Below are 18,891 nucleotides of genomic sequence, written 5' to 3'. Positions count from 1 at the left end.
ATTGCTTGAACCTGGGAGGTGGAGGTTGCAGTGAGCCGAGGTAGCATCACTGCATTCCAGCCTGGGCAACAGAGTGAGACCCTTTATCAAAAAAAAAAAAAAAAAAAGTATTGAGCACTTAGTATGTCCCAGGCATTTTGCGTGGCGCTGCATATAAAGCAGTGAATAAGAGGGATCAATTCCCCGCTCACATGGTGCTTTCATTCTAGTGAAGAGAGACAGATTTCAACAAACACACACAGGTGGAGCGCAGTGGCTCATGCCTGGAATCCCAGCACTTTGAGAAGCTGAGGCAGGTGGATCACTTGAGGCCTGGAGTTTGAGACTGGCCTGGGCAACATAGTGAGACCCTGTCTTATAAAAAATTAAAAAATAAAATAGCTGGGTGTGGTAGTGCGTGCCTGTAGTCCTAACTACTACAAGGCTGAAGTGGAAGGACAATTTGAGCCTAGGAGTTTGAAGCTATAGTGAGCTATGATTGCGACACTGCATTGCAGCCTGGGTGACAGAGTGAGACCTTGTCTCTAAAACAAAAACAAAAAACCCCAACCACACACATAACCAAGATAATTACATACTATGTTAAATGCTCCACAGGAAATAGGATGCTGCTTTGATGGAGAATGAAGGGAGTGAGCTACTCTCAATAGGGTGGGAGGGAAGGATTCTCTGAGGAGCTGGTGTCTGAGCTGAGCCCAAGCATACCTACCATTTATTGATTATCTCCTATGCGTCAGCCGTGTCATTAGGTAACTTTCAAATACTTTACATGTAATCTTCCTATGAAGTATGTCATATCCTTTGCATTTTTCAGACGAGAAAACAGAGGTTCAAAGAGGTAACAGCAGACAGTGTTGACACCTGCCTCATAGCCCCTCATCCCTTCTCTGAGTTCCCTTGCCAGTGTGGTAGTTTTTAGCATGCTCAGGGCTCTGCCATACAAAAGCCTGCTTCTCTTGGCTTCCTTGCCTGAGAGCTTTCTTAGGTATTTATGAACCAGGAGGAATAGGCAGTGTTATGTACCCCAAGGGCAACTTTCAACCATCAAGAGAGTTGGTGCCGAAATGCCCAACCTCCTCATCTTCACATAGAAGAGTTTTTCTTTCTTTCCCTCCCTCCCTTCCTTTCTTCCTTTCTCTCTTTTTTTCCCTCCCCTCCCCTTCCCCTCCTCTCCCCTCCCCTTCCCCTCCTCTCCCCTCCCCTTCCCCTCCCCTCCCTTTCCTTCCCTTCCCCTCACTTCCCTTTCCTTCCCTTTAAATTAAGAAACAGGGTCTGGCTCTGTCGCCCAGGCTGGAGTGCAGTGGCACAAACAGAGCTCACTGCAGCCTCAAACTCCTGGGCTCATGCGATGTCCCCATCAAATAGGATGATTTCACACTGTCTCTCAGAGGGTCTCCAGCAGAACTGCGCCCGGGTGCTCCTGGCAGCAACCCACACATTTACGCACCCTTTATTACCTTTTCTCTTCCCGGTCTTACTTTCTCCATGCCCCACTTCTGCTTCCTGAAATTACCTCCGCAATTTAGTTCCAGCACCTCCTGAGTCTCAGGATCTGCTGATGGGAGAATTCAAGCTAAGACTAAGTGACTTGCCCGAGGCCACCCAACCTAGTGGCAGAACTGAAATTTGCAGCTAGGTCTGCCTGGATCACGTTCCACAATCCTCACTGTGTACCCCATGACAGCAAGCCTGAGATGGAGCCTAAGCCTTTTTTTTATTTTATATATATATATATTTTATATATTTTTTATTTTATATATATTTTATATATATATTTTATATTTTATATTGTTTTTTCTTTCCCTTTTTTTTTTTTTTTTTTTAGACGGAGTCCCGCTCTGTCGCCCAGGCTGGAATGCAGTGGTGCAATCTCGGCTTACTGCAAGCTCCGCCTCCCGGGTTCACGCCATTCTCCTGCCTCAGCCTCCCGAGTAGCTGGGACTATAGGCGCCCGCCACCACGCCTGGCTATTTTTTTGTATTTTTAGTGGAGACGGGGTTTCACCGTGTTCGTCAGGATGGTCTCGATCTCCTGACCACCCGCCTCGGCCTCCCACAGTGCTGGGATTACATTCTTTCCAACTTTTAAGTTTGAGGGGTACATGTGGAGCTAAGCTTTTTAGTCTGGCTCAAGCCCTTCATGTCCTGACCCTAGCTATCTTTTTTGACTTATCTCCCACCTCCTCATTCTTGGTCACCCCTTGCTCCAGGGACAGCAAACTGCTTGGGAACATAACGTTCTCCAACCCTGCCATGGCCTGTCACCCCTGCATACCTTTGCAAGCGCTGTCTTCTCTGCCAAAATATGGGTTGACTCTGTGTGGTCCAGACAATAACCACCCTGGTCCCACTCCACCCAAAGAATGCCAAACGCCAGTGTCCAGCCCTGGAAAGGAACGTGTTTGTGCCAAGCGCTCGGCACACCTGAGCTCATTCAGCTGGCACAATGATTCTGAGAGGTCAGTAGCTCCACCCCCAGTTTGCAGGTTTGGAAACCAAGGTACGCAGAGGCCAGGTGACTTACCCAAGGTCTTACAGTTAATGGCTGGCAAAACCAGGATTGAACTCGGATTTCCCTGTTCTGCTACCATACCTTGATGCCTGGCTGGAGGGAAGGGACGGAAACTGGGTTCTCTGAGGCTGCTGTCACATTCCCTGTCTGCCAAGCCTAAGTGTAGAGATGGGGGGCATCTGCCAAGGCAGCTGCCAGAGCCCTGGCTGGGAGGAAAAGGGACTACGGAGCCCAGAAGGAAGCCAGGTTGAGGGGGCTTCCTGCAAGGAAAGGAGCTGGTCATCCTGCTCACTCCCACATGGGAGGGGGAAGCATTACCCTTTCTGCTTTCTGGCTCCTTCCAGGCCTTTGGGAGTTTACTTGGCCTCAACAGCATCCTGCTTCCGAGAATCTCTCATCAAAAATGATTCTTGGAAACTGGGCCAGTTCGGGGATGCCTAGAGGCCAAGGCAGGCCTGAATTCCTGCTCTTACTGTTCTCTTCCTGGCCCCCAGCCTTGTTATCATCAAGCCTATCAAATGCCTAGTAAAGGCTTGCCAGCCTGCAGAACATAAGCTGATTTGGTGAGTGCCAAGTTCTCAGTAGCTTTGGAGAAATTGGATGGGGTTAGAATGGGAGTGGGGGTGGAAACCTTGCTAGTAATACCGTGCTAATCTCTGCTTAAAATTTCTAGGGAGACTGCTTAGCCTGACATAGCACTGGTTTTGGGTACAGGGGCAGGGCAGAAAGGCTGGCAACAGATGGGGTGCAGCATGTGTAGTAGGGTAGGGCATTCTTAGGTCCCCAGGGGAGTGTTTTCCTTCCATGATCAGATCCCATTGTAGGTGGCAATGCCTGCTGGGAGCCTGAGAAAATTATACAAACATGGCAGGTAAAGTGGGGTCAGGGACCCGGGATGAGGGCAGGAGGGGCGAGGGGCAGCTGGCGAGGCTGGAGGGGAGAGAGGTATAGAGAGGCCTTTGCTGCAATAACTGTGAGCCCTGACCAGTGATGAAGTCACCATTGTGCAGTCTGAGTTCTGGGAACCAGGTGATGGAGTGTGTTCTAAGAACTGACTGAGGGCCGGGTGCAGTGGCTCATGCCTGTAATCCCAGCACTTTGGGAGGCTGAGGTGGGTAGATCACCTGAGGTCAGGAGTTGGAGACCAGCCTGGCCAACGTGCTGAAACCCCATCTCTACTAAAAATACAAAAAAATTAGGCGGGTATGTTGGCACCTACCTGTAATCCCAGCTACTCGGGAGGCTGAGGCAGGAGAATCGCTTAAACACAGGAGGTGGAGGTTGCAGTGAGCCGAGATCGTGCCATTGCACTCCAGCCTGGGTGACAGAGTGAGACTCCATCTCAAAAAAAAAAAAAAAAAAAAGAATGAACTGAGGCCAGGCAAAATAAGATAAGATAAAATAAAATCCCTCTGGGATTGCTTGCAGCCTCTACAACAGACGTTGCAGGCCTTACAGAAGCCATTCAAGATCTGGATCAATTTCCCTCAGCCAGGCAGATTCACACCCCCTTCACATCCAACGTGACCAGCCGGTCCCTCGACACACGTGTGCTCAGCCACCTCCACGCATTTCACACCCAACATGATCAGCTGGTCCCTTGACATGCATGCACTCAGCCACCTCCATGCATTTCACACCCAATGTGACTGGCTTGTTCCTAGACACATTTCACACCCGACGTAATCAGCCAGTCCCTAGACACCCGAGTGCTCAACCCCTTTCGTGCATTTGTTTATGCTGCCCTTCTCCTGTCTGCTTCCTGTCTCGTCCTTCAAACCCAGTAGAGATGTCACTTTCTCTGGGATGTCCTCCTTGGCTGATTGCTCTGTACTCCCAGGTGCTTCTCTAACACTTGTTGGCATCCCCAGGACAGCACACATAACCCTGCAATGAAGTGACCAGGGTGCAGGTCTGCCTCCGCATGTGACCGTGGGCTCCTGGAGGGCGAGGGTACCTTCTTAGTCATTTCTGTGGGCCTAGCACAGCACCTGGCACGGTGGGTATTGGTTAAAAGATGAGGGGCCAGCCCAGGTAACATGGTGACACCATGTCTCTACAGAAATATATTTTTTTAAACAGAGTCTCACTCTGTTGTTCAGGCTGGAGTGCAATGTCCTCCTGGGTTCAAGTGATTCTCCTGCCTCAGCCTCTTGAGTAACTGGGACTACGGGCATGCACCACCACACCACAGCTGGATAATTTTTGTATTTTTAGTGGAGACAGGGTTTCACCATGTTGGCCAAGCTGGTCTCAAACTTCTGACCTCAAGTGATCCGCCCACCTCAGCCTCCCAAGTGCTGGGATTATAGGCGTGAGCCGCCAAGCCCGGCTCTACAAAACTGAAAAAAAAAAAAAAAATTAGCCACGTGTGGTGGTGCGTGTCTGTAGTCCCAGCTACTCGAGAAGCTGAGGTGGGAGGATCGCTTGAGCCCAGGAGGTAGAGGCTGCAGTGAGCCAGGATTGCTCCATTGCACTCCAGCCATGGTGACAGAGCAAAAGTCTGCCTCAAAAACAACAACAACAACAACAACAACAACAACAACAACAAAAGAATGAGGGGCTGAGTAAGAGGCATAAACGCCTTCAAGGTTCAACCAAGTCAGTTAAATTGGCCTAAGACAATAGGGAGCAGGTGGGACAAACTGGACAGTGAATGACTTGTGTGAAGGGATTCAAACTCAATGAAAGAACACTGGGGAGAGGGTGGCAGCCTGTGCCTCTAATCCTGGCTATTCAGGAGGCTGAGGCGGGAGGATCGCTTCAGCCCAGGAGGTCAAGGATGAGTGAGCTACGATCACAACTATGAATGGCTATGGTACTCCAGCCTGCGCACCAGAGTGAGACCCAGCCTCTACATTAAAAAATAATGGAGCTGAGAGCGGTGGCTCATGCCTGTAATCCCAGCACTTTGGGAGGCCAAGGCGAGTGGATCACCTGAGGTCAGGAGTTCAAGACCACCCTGACCAACATTGCAAAACACCATCTCTACTAAAAATACAAAAATTAGCTGGGCGTGTTGGCAAGCGCCTGTAGTCCCCGCTACTCGGGAGGCTAAGGTACGAGAATTGCTTGAACCTAGGAGGCAGAGGTTGCAGTGAGCCAAGATTGTGCCACTGCACTCCAGCCTGGACAACAGAGTGAGATTCTGTCTCCAAATAATAATAATAAAATAAAATAAAATAAAATAAAAAATAATGTCGGCCACAGGTGGTGACTTACACCTGTAATCCCAGCAGTTTGGGAGGCCAAGGCGGGTGGATCACCTGAGGTCAGGAGTTCGAGACCAGCCTGGCCAACATGGTGAAACCCTGTCTCTACTAAAAATACAAAATTAGATGAGTGTCGTGGTGCATACCTGTAATCCCAGCTACTTGGGAGGCTGAGGCAGGAGAATCACTTGAACCCAGGAGGGAGAAGTTGCAGTGAGCCAAAATCGTGCCACTGCACCCCAGCCTGGGTGACAAGAGTGAAACTCCATCTCAAAATAAATAAATAAATAAAAAGTCATCAGGCTACTGCCCTTAGGGTCCTACAGTCAAGATACACACACACACACACACACACACACACACACACACACATACACACATATATATATATTTTTTAATACGGAGTCTTGCTCTGTCACCCAGGCTAGAGTGCAGTGGTGTGATCTCAGCTCACTGCAAGCTCTGCCTCCCGGGTTCACACTATTCTCCTGCCTCAGCCTCCCGAGCAGCTGAGACTACAGGCGCTCGCCACCACGCCCGGCTAATTTTTGTATTCTTAGTAGAGACGAGGTTTCACCATGTTAGCCAGGATGGTCTCGATCTCCTGACCTTGTGATCTGCCCGCCTTGGCCTCCCAAAGTGCTGGGATTACAGGCATGAGCCATCGCGCCTGGCCAAGATATTATTTTTTTAAAGAAGAGAAAGAAAATTGGTGGGTAAAACATGGTCTCTGATAAAACAACAATGTGCTAGTATTTATTGTGTGCTTACTCTGTGTTGAGAAATACAGCTCCGTGGTTCCAAGCGTGGACTCTGGAAACAGGCCGCCGGGTTTGAGTCCCGGCTTTCCTGCCTGTTAGCTGTGACACTTTGGTCATGTTATTTAACCTCTCTGAGCCTCAGTTTCCTCGTCTGCAAAATAGAAAGTGTAACAATATCTACCTTAGAGGGTTGTGAGGATTCAAAGAGTGAATAGTAAACAGAAAGTACATAAAATAGTGCCTGGCCCATGGAAAACCTCCAGGAAGTGTTGGCTGTTATTGTTGCTTGACGGTGAGTGTTCATGGAAGGCCTGGCTGAGAAGGTGACTGTAAACTGAGCCCTGGACATGGGAAAGGAGCCACCCCAGCTGAGCTCTGAGCGAAGACGTTCCAGGCAGAGGGAATAGCAGAGGAAGACCCCCAAGGCTCCACTGCGTGTGAGGGCAGCAAGAAGGCAGTGAGGCTGGAGCCCCGAGGAAGAGAGGCAGAGGCAAGGGCCTGGAGGGCAGGGAGGGGCCAGTGCTTGGTGGGCCTTCTAGGTCATGGAAAGAAGTCTGGATTTTATTCTAAGTATGATGGAAGCCATCAGGGACTGGCTTATGGTGAGGCCAGCATATCACAAGATTACTGCCATTGAAGAGATTATAGGCTCGTGCCTATAATCCCAGCACTTTGGGAGGCCGAGGTGGGCGGATCATGAGGTCAAGAGGTAGAGACCATCCTGGCCAACATGGTGAAACTCCATCTCTACTAAAAATACAAAAATTAGCTGGGCATGGTGGTGGGTGCCTGTAATCCTAGCTACTCGGGAGGCTGAGGAAGGAAAATCACTTGAACCCCGGAGGCGGAGGTTGCAGTGAGTCGAGATCACGCCACTGCACTCCAGCCTGGGTGAGACAGAGCGAGACTCTGTCTCAACAACAACAACAACAAAAAACGAAAAAGAAAGAAAGAAAGAAAGAAAAAGAGTGTCTCAAAAAAAAAAAAGAAGAAGAAGAAGAAGAAGAAGTTTGTTACACTCACAGATCCCAAAGGGGCCATGCTATGCCATGGGAGACACACGAGGAAACACCAGGGTCTGTCAGGTGGCAGAGGGGAAAACGGGTGGGCAAGAGCCTTTAGTGTGGTTTTGATACCAACCACAGGTTCTTGGGCTGCCAATGCAATAGAAATTGACATGAGGCCAAAAGAGTTTAACCAGACAAGGCCTCATTGGAGCTTATGCCTTGGCATAAGGGAGGCAGCACAAGAGACCGAGAGAATTCCCTGACTGACTCCCTGAAAAGAACTGGCTGGGATTTTTTATTAGGCAAAGCATGGAAATCGATGGTGGGTAGGTTATGCAGGCTGGGCTGGGCAACACGTGTGAGAGGTAGGAGATGCAGGTCAGCACATCTGGTTGGATGGTTTTCTTGAGTAATGGGCCACCTGGTGGTGGTCTGGCCAGCAGCAACAAGCCTGTAAATCAGATATTCCACAACCATTGGATCTCCTAAGGCCAGTTCCTGGATTTCTTTAAGTAAAAGGCATGGTTACACATTATGAGTGCACAGAACAATATAGAATGGTGATTTTCTTTGTTTGGCCAAACAAAGCCGCAGGGTTAGTGGGTATGGTGTCAGCGAGGTAACGGTGTAGGTTTTATGATCAGCAAATGTATGAAAGAATGCTTTAGTGGGGGTGAGCTGAAGCCAAACCCCATCCCCACTCTGTCTAGGTTCCTTGGAAAGGAACGGGCAAGGCAGGGTAAGCAGGCTTAGCATTTTCTAGTTTGAATACTGTCAGCTCAGGGGATAGGGGATACCCCTAGTAGTCTGGTACCTGGCTCTGGGGTGATGAGGGCAGGAGAATCGTTGCCCTGAGTGTGAGAGCCCAATAGAGGAGGTGGCATGGGGTGTGGGCTCTTGACTGGTTGGTTTGCACTTGAAAGGCATACTCCAGGGCCCTTTGCTTGCTGTCGCTAGGAACTGGCTAGCTCTGGGAGGGGCAGTCTTTCCAGGGTCAGCAAGGTCCCAGTGACAAAGCATTAAAATACAGGCAATAAAAAGACATGGTTAATACAGGGTCAAAGCCAAGGAGGGAGTGGGCTTATATTTTACCAAGATCCTCTGGCTGCTGGAAGGAGAAAGTACTTTAGTAAGAAGAGAGGAAAGCAGGGACCAGAGACCAATGCAATGATCCCCGGTGAGTAAGGGTGGCTTAGCTTAGGGTGAGGGCAGGGGAGGTGGGAGCAAGGCTGGTTTCAAGGTTTGTTTGGAGATGAGGCTGATGACCATCCAACAAGGAGCCTTTCAGATTACAAGAAGCAACTTGAGGCTCATTCTATTCTTAGTTCTGAGATTCACATTTATGCCTCCTCCCCTAGTTAGGAACTGCACTATCTCACTCTTCTTTTTTTTTGTTTAGCTCTGTCACCCATGCTGGGGTGCAAGGGTACAATCACAGCTCGCTGCAGCCTCAACTTACCGGGCTCAAGTGATTCTGCCACCTCAGCCTTCCAAGTAGCTGAGACCACAGGTACGTGCCACCATGCCAGGCTAGTTTTTCTTTTTGGTTCTTTTTTTTTTTTTTTTTTTTTTTTTTTAGAAATAGGGGGTCTCACTATGTTGCCCAGGTTGGTCTTAAACTCCTGGGCTCAAGTGACTATCTCACTTTTCTGATGCTAATAGCTTATTAAAGCAATTTAAGGAAATGACACCTCCAGGATTAGAGGTAAACATAAAGTGTCCAACATAGTGTCCAGTACATAGTAGGTACTGAACAAATCCACTGCTTTTTCTTCAATAAGGGAAAGTTAAAAAATCCAGCAGATCTCATGCCAGAAAGACTGTGGTTCAAGTATGGGCTTTACCCCACACTGGTTGGGTGACCCTAGACAAGTGATTTCTTTTCTTTTTTTTTTTTTTTTGAGACGGAGTCTCACTCTTGTTGCCCAGACTGGAATGCAATGGCGTGATCTTTGCTCACTGCAACCTCCGCCTCCTGAGTTCAAGCGATTCCTGCCTCAGCTTCTCGAGTAGCTGGGATTACAGGCGCCCGCCATCAGGCCTGGTTAATTTTTTTTTTTTTTAGTAGAGACGGGGGTTTCACCACGTTGGCCAGGCTGGTCTCGAACTCCTGACCTCATGATCTGCCTGTCTTGGCCTCTGAAAGTGCTGGGATTACAGGCATGAGCCACTGAGCCCAGCCTAGACAAGTGATTTAATCGTCCTGTATCTCCCTTCCTTAATCTGAAAGCAGAGATAAGAGGGCCTTGCTCTTCTAGTAGTTATGAAAGTTAAGTGAGGCAAAGTATGTAAGGGTCCCAGCCTTTGCAGGGGCTCCATCAATTATAGCAGCAATTATCACATACTCAAGAATGGCAGTCTGGGGCCAGGTTCCCAAGATGGGGCCAAGACTCAGAGAGAAATGGGACAAAGGCCCCTTCATCTCCTCCTTGGTGCCCAGCTCTGGGCCTGCTTCCCTCTAGGCCTGATCCCTGCCCTCAGCTCCCACCTCTGCTGGGCGTCTTCTCAAAGAGCCAACAGAAAGCTGCGTTCACTCTGCCAAGAGGCGTCCCTGGAAAAGGAGGAGAGGAGAAAGAAACCTTCCTGTCTGAGCTTTGGAAAGCAGGCTGTTAATTACCTGGGGTTGGCAGCAGCCTGCCTGTTAGGTAAACATTTGCCAAGCTGGCTCCTTGCATTAACCCCTTGTTACCCAGAGCTGAAGTGTTCGGAGGTGGGCTGCTCTAGAAGGGTCCAGAAACTAACTTGAGGGAGGCTGAGCACGGCTTCTGTAGCCTTCAAATGGGTCCAATTCAGGTGAGACATTCAGGAGGATGGCATAGAATGACTTCAGGATCAGGGTTTGAAATTTACTTCACTTGACTTGTCCCCAGACCCCTGTGCCGGCAATATGGGATGTTCCCCAGACCCCTGTCCCAGGAATACAACCCCCGAAGGAGTGGCCAGGACTAAAATCTCAACCTGCAGTTTGAGGTATGAACAAGGTCCTGTGTGTGAGGGGATGGACCAGGGATACCTGGTCACCTTAATCCCCCTTGGCTTTCTCTGGATAACAGAAACTCACTCTAGAGGAAGCAGAGACCCACCTCCCAGAGGGAGAGACCCTGGGTGGTGTTTAGGGGTGGCTGGTGTATGGTTGATGCACCTGACAGCAATAACTGAAGAAACGAGAGCTGCCACGTGAAGAATGCTGAGGGAGGGTGCTATGTGAGGATACCATATATGTGTGTGTGTGTGTGTGTGTGTGTGTTTGTGTGTGTGTGTGTGTTTGTTTTGAGACAGAGTCTTGCCCTGCCACCCAGGCTGGAGTACAATGGCGCAATCTTGGCTCACTGCAACCTCTGCCTCCCAGGTTCAAACAATTCTCCTGCCTCAGCTTCCAAAGTAGCTGGGATTACAGGCACCTGCCACCACGCCCAGCAAATTTTTGTGTTTTTAGTAGAGATGGGGTTTCACCATATTGGCCAGGCTGGTCTCGAACTCCTGACCTCGTGATCCACCCACCTTAGCCTCCCAAAATGCTGGGATTACAGGCATGAGCCACCATGCCTGGCCGAGGATGCTATATAAACTGCATTTATTTTTGCAAGCAGTTGTGGTTCTCCCGTCCAGCTTGCCACCATGGGACCACCCTGTATGTAAGTCTCCTCAAATAAATCCTATGTCTCATTTTCTGGCTTCAGTTCTCTTCTGTAGCCTCTTGAAGCTGGTGTCATCCCAGTGGAGGTCCATTTGGGTCTGGGACAACATTAATTAGAGTTAGACTTGGTCTTAGGCAAGGTGGCATGAGGGGAAAGGTAAGGCAAGGTAGGCTCGGGTTGACTACAATGATCACTTGTGTATCTACCTGTACAGTTTGCCAAGCACTTTTCCACCTTTATCTCATCCAGCGAGTCCCACGGTAAGCCTGTGAGGAGGGAATCAGCCCCCTGTGATGCAGTAGCTCAGATCCAGGCTGTTACTCACTGGCTGTGTGGCCTTGGGGCAATCACTTCACCTCTCTGAACCTCATCTGTAAAATCGGGGGAATAGCCATCTGCCCTGGCAGTGTTGTTGTGAGGCTTAAATGAAATTCTGGATCTAAAGAGCTCAGTAGTGCCTGGCACATATTCAACCTCTCCCTTGAATTCCCTATTTTACAAAAGAGGAAAATGAGGCTCGGTGAGCTCCCAAATTATAATCCTCTAAATGTAAAAAAAAAAAAAAAATCATACAAATACACAGTGAGCACAAGTCTCTGTTGTTAATTTCACTAATTCATGAGCCAGATCTCAGAATGACAGAGCTGGTTCAGAGAACCCAGTGATAGGAGTCGAGGAGGCACAGGGAATGCCAGAACAAGATTGCTAGATTCCAAATTGGGAAATGCTCTATAGTGCTTGAACTAGAACCTTTACGGGTGATCTCTATTGGTCAGAAGTCATTTGTATCACTGTTGGACAAAAATCATTTATAACTTATCTGTTTTCTATACATTAGCACCATAGTTCTCAGACTTATTAAATGTTTGGGCCAGGCTGGGCACGGTGGCTCATGCCTGAAATCCCAGCACTTTGGGAGGCCGAGGTGGGTGGATCACTTGAGGTCAGGAGTTCGAGACCAGCCTGGCCAATGTGGTGAAACCCCACCTCTACTAAAAATACAAAAATTAGCCAGGCATAATGGTGGGCGCCTGTAATCTCAGCTACTTGGGAGGCTGAGGCAGGAGAATTGCTTGAATCTGGGAGGCAGAAGTTGCAGTGAGCTGAGATCACGCCATTGCACTCCAGCCTGGGCGACAAGAGCAAAACTCCGTCTAAAACAAAAACAAAACAAAACAAAAAAAGTTTGGACCCCAATACATAGGGAGTAAAAACTCAAACAAGGCCAGGCACAGTGGCTCATGCCTATAATCCCAACACTTTGGGAGGATGAGGCTTTGGCCTAGGAGTTGGAGACCAGCCTGGGCAATAGAGAAAGACCTCGTCACTACAAAAGTAAAATAAAATAAAATAAAATTAGCCAGGTGTGGTGGTGTGGGCTTGTAGTCCTGTCTACTCAGGAGATTGAGGTGGGAGGATCACTTGAGCCTGGGAGGTCAAGGCTGCAGTAAGCCATGATCGCACAACTGCACACTCCAGCCTGGGCAACAGAGCGAGACCCTGTCTCCAAAAAAAAAAAAAAAGGTCAAAGTTACTCCCCTTTAGGGAGTCCTACGACACTTGAGGGCTTGTTATGCAATGCCCCAGTGGGAGGATTAAGGCTACACAGGCTCCTCATTGCTTCACTTCTAAGCTTTACAAAATTTTCCTTAACAAAGTCATGTTGACAGGATGGGAAATGGAAGGATTGACCTACCAAGCTGTGTCAGGATTACTTCTGAGTAAGAATTTCAGATCTTTTTGCTCTGAAAAGCCTAGTTCTGCTACCACTTTAGGTTGATGATAAGAAAACGAAAGCCCGAGGCTGCGCGCAGTGGCTCATGCCTCTAATCCCAGCACTTTGGGAGGCTGAGGCGGGCAGATCACCTGAGGTCAGGTGTTCAAGACCAGCCTGGCCAACATGGCAAAACCCCGTCTCTTCCAAAAATACAAAAATTAGCCGGGCCTGGTGGTGGGTGCCTGTAATCCCAGATACTCGGGAGGCTGAGGTGGGAGAATCGTTGGAATCTGGGAGGCGGAGGTTTGCAGTGACTGGAGATCGTGCCACTGCGCCCCAGCCTGGGCGACACAGAGAGACTTTGTCTTAAAAAAGAAAAGAAAAACCCGGGACCAGTTCTGGTGGCTCACATCGTAGTCCCGGTGTGTTAAGAGGCCGAGGTGAGAGAATCACTTGAGCCCAGGAGTTTGAGGCTGCCGTGAGCTGTGATTGCACCTGTACGCTCCAGCCTGGGTGACAGAGTAAGACCCTGTTTCGAAAACAAATTTTAAAATAAAAAATAAATTTTTAAAAAATGAAAAAGAAAATGAAGGCCCAGGAAAAGGGTGTGACTTGTCCAAGGTCACACAGCCATGCCTAAAAGAGGAGCAGAGGCTAGAACCTGCTTTCCCCAACCCCCATCCCCAGGTCCCCCAGATGGCTTCCCTGGCCCTGCACCCTGTGGGGTCCAGGAACTGCTCTGCATCCTGGTGGGGGTGGGGGGTCTACAGGGGCGGACTGAAGCATCTGCTGGAGTTGACTGATATTGCAGAGTCTTGGGATTCATCATGGCTTATGGTTATCTGACTCAAGCAAGTGAGAGCTGTGACCTCAGTGCCTCTGGAAACCTCCAGCCTCCGCACTTGCTAATTCTGCAGTGAGACACTCAGGCAGCCCAGAGCTGCAGGAACAAACAGCCGTAGACAAGAAGCAGCAGATGGGTTTCCACGGTGATCATTTCCTGGAGTCCAAGTATCTTCTTTCTTCCTGAATGGAGGTGGAGGTGCAGCAAGAGAAACAGGGAGGGGGAAGCCCAAGTCTTGGTCTGGATCCACCCAGATGGATACCTCGGCACCCCTTGGGCAAGTCACCTCACCTCCCTAGGTCTGAGGAGGGACAAAAGGATGCCATTTGCTAGGCGCCTGCTCCACACCAGGCATGGTGTGCTGAATGCTACACACTCACTACCTCATTTCTTTAATCTCCTTCCCAGCAAGCCTTCAGGGAAGGAGCTATTATTAGCATCCCCATTTTGCTGATAGGAAACAGAAGCACAGAGAGGTGAAGCAACTCCACAGGAACACACGGCTTGTTGAGAGCACTTGAGCTGTGCTCTTAACCACAGCACTCACAGTGCTGAGTCCCTTCCTCTGAGGACCAAAGCCATTCCTTCCGGAGATTTCAGGCCCAGCCTGAAGCGGGAGGGAGGGAAGGAAGGAAGGCCAAGGAGGGTGCAGAGAGGAAACGCTTCGGGTGAAACATGGTACTGTTAGCTCCCATTTTCTGCCTGGGCGTCCTAGCCAATATGACACCTGGTGCTTCAGGCAGGAAGCACCCCTATGTCCAGGCAGCCTCCAGGCAGCTGTGACACCACCACAGCTGTGACACAAGCTGCAGTGCTCAGAGCTCCAAGATGCCTCCAGAGGCATCTGTGTCCTCAAATTCACACAAATGCCTGCTTCGACCCTGTGCTGTAAGAGACAAGTCCTCTGCCTCCTCCAGGAAGCCTCTTCCATTGCACCCGAGGCCAGGCCCTCTCCTCCCCTTCAGTGCTATCCTCTCCTTCCTGCTCTGGCTCATTCCCATCGCCCAAAGTGTTCGTTTCTGTCCCATTGATCAGAGCTCAGGAATAGGATGGGGGCTCCTGGTGGCCTTTTTGAGCACTGAAAAGCCCGATGGAGGCCCCTGGCAGATCCCTGACCTCAGTCCTGCCTGCCAGGATGCCCCTGCCTTCTCTTCCTCCATCCAAGCCCCAGGGCAACCATGTGAATCGCAGGCTAGACAAGTCCAGGTTCCAGCTGGCCTGAGAGCTTCCTCCACAGGGATGAAGGTAGGAGAAGGCTTAAGTATGTGCACAAATATGGGCATGGGCAGGAGCCAGCCAGGGAGCCCAGGGCTGGGGTGGGGGACGCATAGAGCTATTAATAGAACGGGATTAGGTATTCTTCCAAACCCCAAACCAGCTGGGCTTGGCTTTCTAGCCATCTCAGCTTTGTCCATCCCTCCATTCCTTCACTCATTCAACAAGTATTTGTTGGAGATATATATATATATCCTTAAAAAAATAAAGACAGTCTTGTATGTTGCCTAGGCTGATCTCAAACTCCTGGGCTCAAGAGATCCTCCCGCTGACGTTCCAACCTCAGCCTCCTGAGTAGCTGGGACTGCAGGTGCATGCCACCATGCCTGGCTTATTTATTTATTTATATTTGTTTTATATATTTAAAGATGGGGTCTTCCTCTTGTGCCCAGGCTGGAATGCAGTGGCGCCCATAGTTCATTGCAGCCTAAAATTCCTGGGGTCAAGCAATCCTCCTACCTCAACCTCCCAAGTAGCTGGGATTACAGGCATGAGCCACCAGTTCCAATTAAATTTTTTTTTTTTTTTTTTTGTGGAGACGAAGACTTTCTATGTTGCCCAGGCTGGTTTCAAACTCCTGGGCTCAAAGGATCCTCCTGCCTAAGCCTCCCAAAATGCTAGGATCACAGGTGTGAACCACTGTGCCCAGCCTGGACATTTATTTTATTATTGCTGGGGATGAGAAGGATGTATGAGAACAGACTCCTGAGCTTCTTCCCCAAAACTGTTCCCCTCAGTTTTCCCCATCTCAGTTAATGACAACTCCACCCTGGCTGTGGTGCAGGCCGGACCTCACATCTAATCTATCAGCAATTTGTCCTGGCTTAAAATATACCCAGAATCCAACTACTTCTCATTCATCCCAGCCCGCCATTCTGGTCCCAGTCATCGCCGTGGCTCACTTGCACTACAGCCTGGCCCAGCAGGGCTCACAGCTGGTGTCCCTGATCCTACAGCCAGCCTCTTCCCTGGAGCCTGAGTCGTGCTGTGAAAACAAGGTCAGAGCGTACCCATCACGCGGCAGGCACACTCCTGCCTCAGAACCTGTGGCCCGGCTGTTCCTCTTGCCTGGAGCTATTTTCCACTAGAAATATACTTCTTCACTCACTCCCTCACCTTCTCAGAAATTTACACAAATGCCAGTTTTGTTTTGTTTTGTTTTGTTTTTTGAGGCAGACTCGCTCTGTTGCCCAGGCTGGAGTATAGTGGCGTGATCTCGGCTCACTGTGACCTCCGCCTCCTGGGTTCAAGCAATTCTCATGTCTCAGCCTCCCAAGTAGCTGGGATTATAGGCATGCGCCACCACGCTGGGCTAATTTTTGTATTTTTAGTAGAGATGGGGTCTTGCTTTGTTGGCCAGGCTGGTCTCGAACTCTTGGCCTCAAGTGATCTGCACACCTCAGCCTCCCAAAGTGCTGAGATTACAAATGTGAGCTACCGTACCAGGCCACAAATACCAGCTTTTTGATGAGGCCTCCTGTGTTTCTGTCTAACGTTGCAACCCATCCCATCTCCCCAGCAGTTATTGTCAAATAGCATAAGATATTTATTCATTTTGTTTATTGCCTATTTCCCCTCCCTGGAGGGTAAGTGCCAGGAGGGCAAGATTTTTTCTGCTTTGCTCACTGCCCTTAAGACCTGCCTGGCCCCACAGTAGGGGTTCATTAAATAGCCGTTGAATGAATGAGAGACTTGTGGGGTGACAGACCAGTCAAAAAGCTGTCCCTGCATCCAATCCTGCCATTTCCTGTCTGTCCCCAGACAGCCAGCCACAGGATTTTTCTACAAACCAGATTGCTCTCTTTCAGGTCTTAGGGTAGGTATCACTTCCTCAGAAGCCTTCTCTGGCCCCCTGGGCTGGGCAGCCCCTCTGTGTACTCTCAGGGTACCCTCCCCTCATTCTGTAATTGCCTGCAATTGCCTAGTTCTGTAATTGTCTTCTCCAGGACAGTGAGCTCTGGAGGGTGGGGACGCGTCTGTCTCCCTCCCTGTTGGGAGCTGGAATGGTACAGTGGTTACAGGAGTGTACTACCTGGGTCCAAGTCCTGGCTAAGTCACGGGAATTTAGGCAAATTACTTAAGCTCCTTGGGCCTCAAGCTTTCTCAACTGTAAAATGTGGATCATCACAGTTTCTCCCTCCTAGGGTTGGGGCAAGGATGAAATGAGCTAATACAAACGAGAGATGCTTGGCACAGGGTAAGTGCAATGAGTGTCAGCTATGATTACTCTTACTCAGGGCCGTGTCCCCTGGCCTAGCTCAGAACCTGGCCCATATTCAACACTCATAGTGTTTGTTAGATGAATGGATGACTGTGTATGGGGATAGAGGGATAAAGGAATGGCATGAGGACCTAGAGGGGGGCTCTAACCCAGCCTGGGGAGCATTGGAGAAGCTTCCTGTGGGAAGGAAGCTTTCAGCTGACTCCTGCAGGATGAGGCGTTGGCTGGGCACAGTGAGAGGAGGGGGGCATGTGAAGCAGGAGCAGCCAGTGGCCTGTGTGGGTGCCTCTCAGCATGGGAAAACTGAGGTGTGCAGGAGCCACAGTTCATTACTGAGTGGCTGAGCGGTTAGTGCCAAGAGCTCAGTGTCCCCTTTGTGGGCCATTTTTAGAACAGTCTCAGGCTGGCCGCTCATCGAGGGTAAAAAGTCCCATGGCAGCTCCCTCATCTGATCAGCAGCCCTCCAAGATCAAGGGGAGGCACGCAGGGGAAAGGAGGCCACCCCTTGTTGAGGGACCCCAGGGGACAGGCCTGGGTCAACCTGGCAACCCATTCCTGGCTGAGATTATGCCCATCCCAGAGATAAGGGGACAGAGGCCCCACACTCCCGAGGCAGTCAGGAGAAGAGGCAGAGCCCACTCAAGTCTGCCGACTCCCTGTGCCTTCCCTCATCAGCCCAGGACTCCTCGTGGCCAGAGTGTGTCTCCCCCATCACCCCAGAGATTCCTCAGTGGCTGACATCACCCACTCCTGACTCCCCTCACAGGGCACTGACCAGGGAAATCCCTGCATGGGGTCTGGACTAATGGAGAGTCAAGTGCAGGAAGAACTTTCCATAAGGACTGGAGTAAAAGGCTGGGAATTGGAGGAGATCGGGGCTGGGGCTGCTGAAGGAAAAGAGACCGATCCTGGGGACAGTAGGGGACACCTTACCCAATTCCACCACCCCCATCCCTTAATTCCTCACTCATCTCATCTGTTGACCTTCTCATCTGCTGATTCGGAGATTCCTTACACCCAGGTTCTGGCCTCCACTGACTCTGATGGCCCACAGCAGGTGCAGAGTCTAGTTTTTGCTCTAGCCACGGGGCCCACAGCTGGGGTGGCCGACGATCAGGAGCTCAGGATTCAAATCCCCACCCTGCCACTTCTTAGCTGAGTCACCTTAGGAAGAGTTCGCCCCCTCTCTGAGCTTTCCTTATCTGTAAGAAATGACAGGTAAATCTCTGCCTTGGAGGGTGGCTGGAGGACTGAGAGACAGAGGCTGTGCTAGCTCATGGCCAGCTGTGAGTTGTGGTACTTGATGGTTTGATAAGCAGTTGAGGAAACTGGTTTGAAAGGGGTTAAATGGAGACCCTGCCTCCCAGCCAGGAGCGAATCAGGGCTGGCAGGGGAGGAGCCAGGCTGCTGCTAAGGAAAGAGATCTAGATGGGCCAGATGCCGACTGGAGAGGGACGGGAGAAGACACCGTAGGGTTTGGGGGGCTTGGCACAGCGGCCCTGGCCCCTGCACTGTGATAGCTCCAAGCCAGATGGTGCAGGGCAGCTGCTGGGCTGCGGGGAAGAGGGGCTGCACTTCCTGAGCTGGTGCAGCGGCAGAGTTGATGGGGACCAGGACCCTGAACCCGCCTGGCCATCCAAGGCGGGGGACACTGGCTGCACCCAGGCTGTGACCTCAGCTGACTCCGATGATCCACATGGGATGC

At 50.3% G+C, this 18,891-nt stretch overlaps 2 non-coding genes across 2 annotated transcripts; both read left to right on the top strand.

Annotated features, from left to right (window-relative positions):
• Positions 1-3,283: 3,283 nt before the first annotated feature.
• On the top strand, positions 3,284-3,407 carry LOC112429053 (small Cajal body-specific RNA 17). Its single transcript, XR_003021189.1, has one exon. It is a non-coding gene; the product is annotated as a small Cajal body-specific RNA 17 (non-coding RNA).
• An 85-nt stretch (positions 3,408-3,492) lies between these two features.
• LOC112429046 (small Cajal body-specific RNA 18) lies at positions 3,493-3,575 on the top strand. Its single transcript, XR_003021183.1, has one exon. It is a non-coding gene; the product is annotated as a small Cajal body-specific RNA 18 (non-coding RNA).
• Positions 3,576-18,891: the final 15,316 nt, after the last annotated feature.

The sequence above is a fragment of the Macaca nemestrina genome, chromosome 1 (assembly GCF_043159975.1).
Source record: "Macaca nemestrina isolate mMacNem1 chromosome 1, mMacNem.hap1, whole genome shotgun sequence".
Classification (NCBI taxonomy): domain Eukaryota; kingdom Metazoa; phylum Chordata; class Mammalia; order Primates; family Cercopithecidae; genus Macaca; species Macaca nemestrina.
The sequence above is the reverse complement of the archived record's forward strand: the minus strand, read 5'-3'. Positions and strand labels throughout refer to the sequence as shown.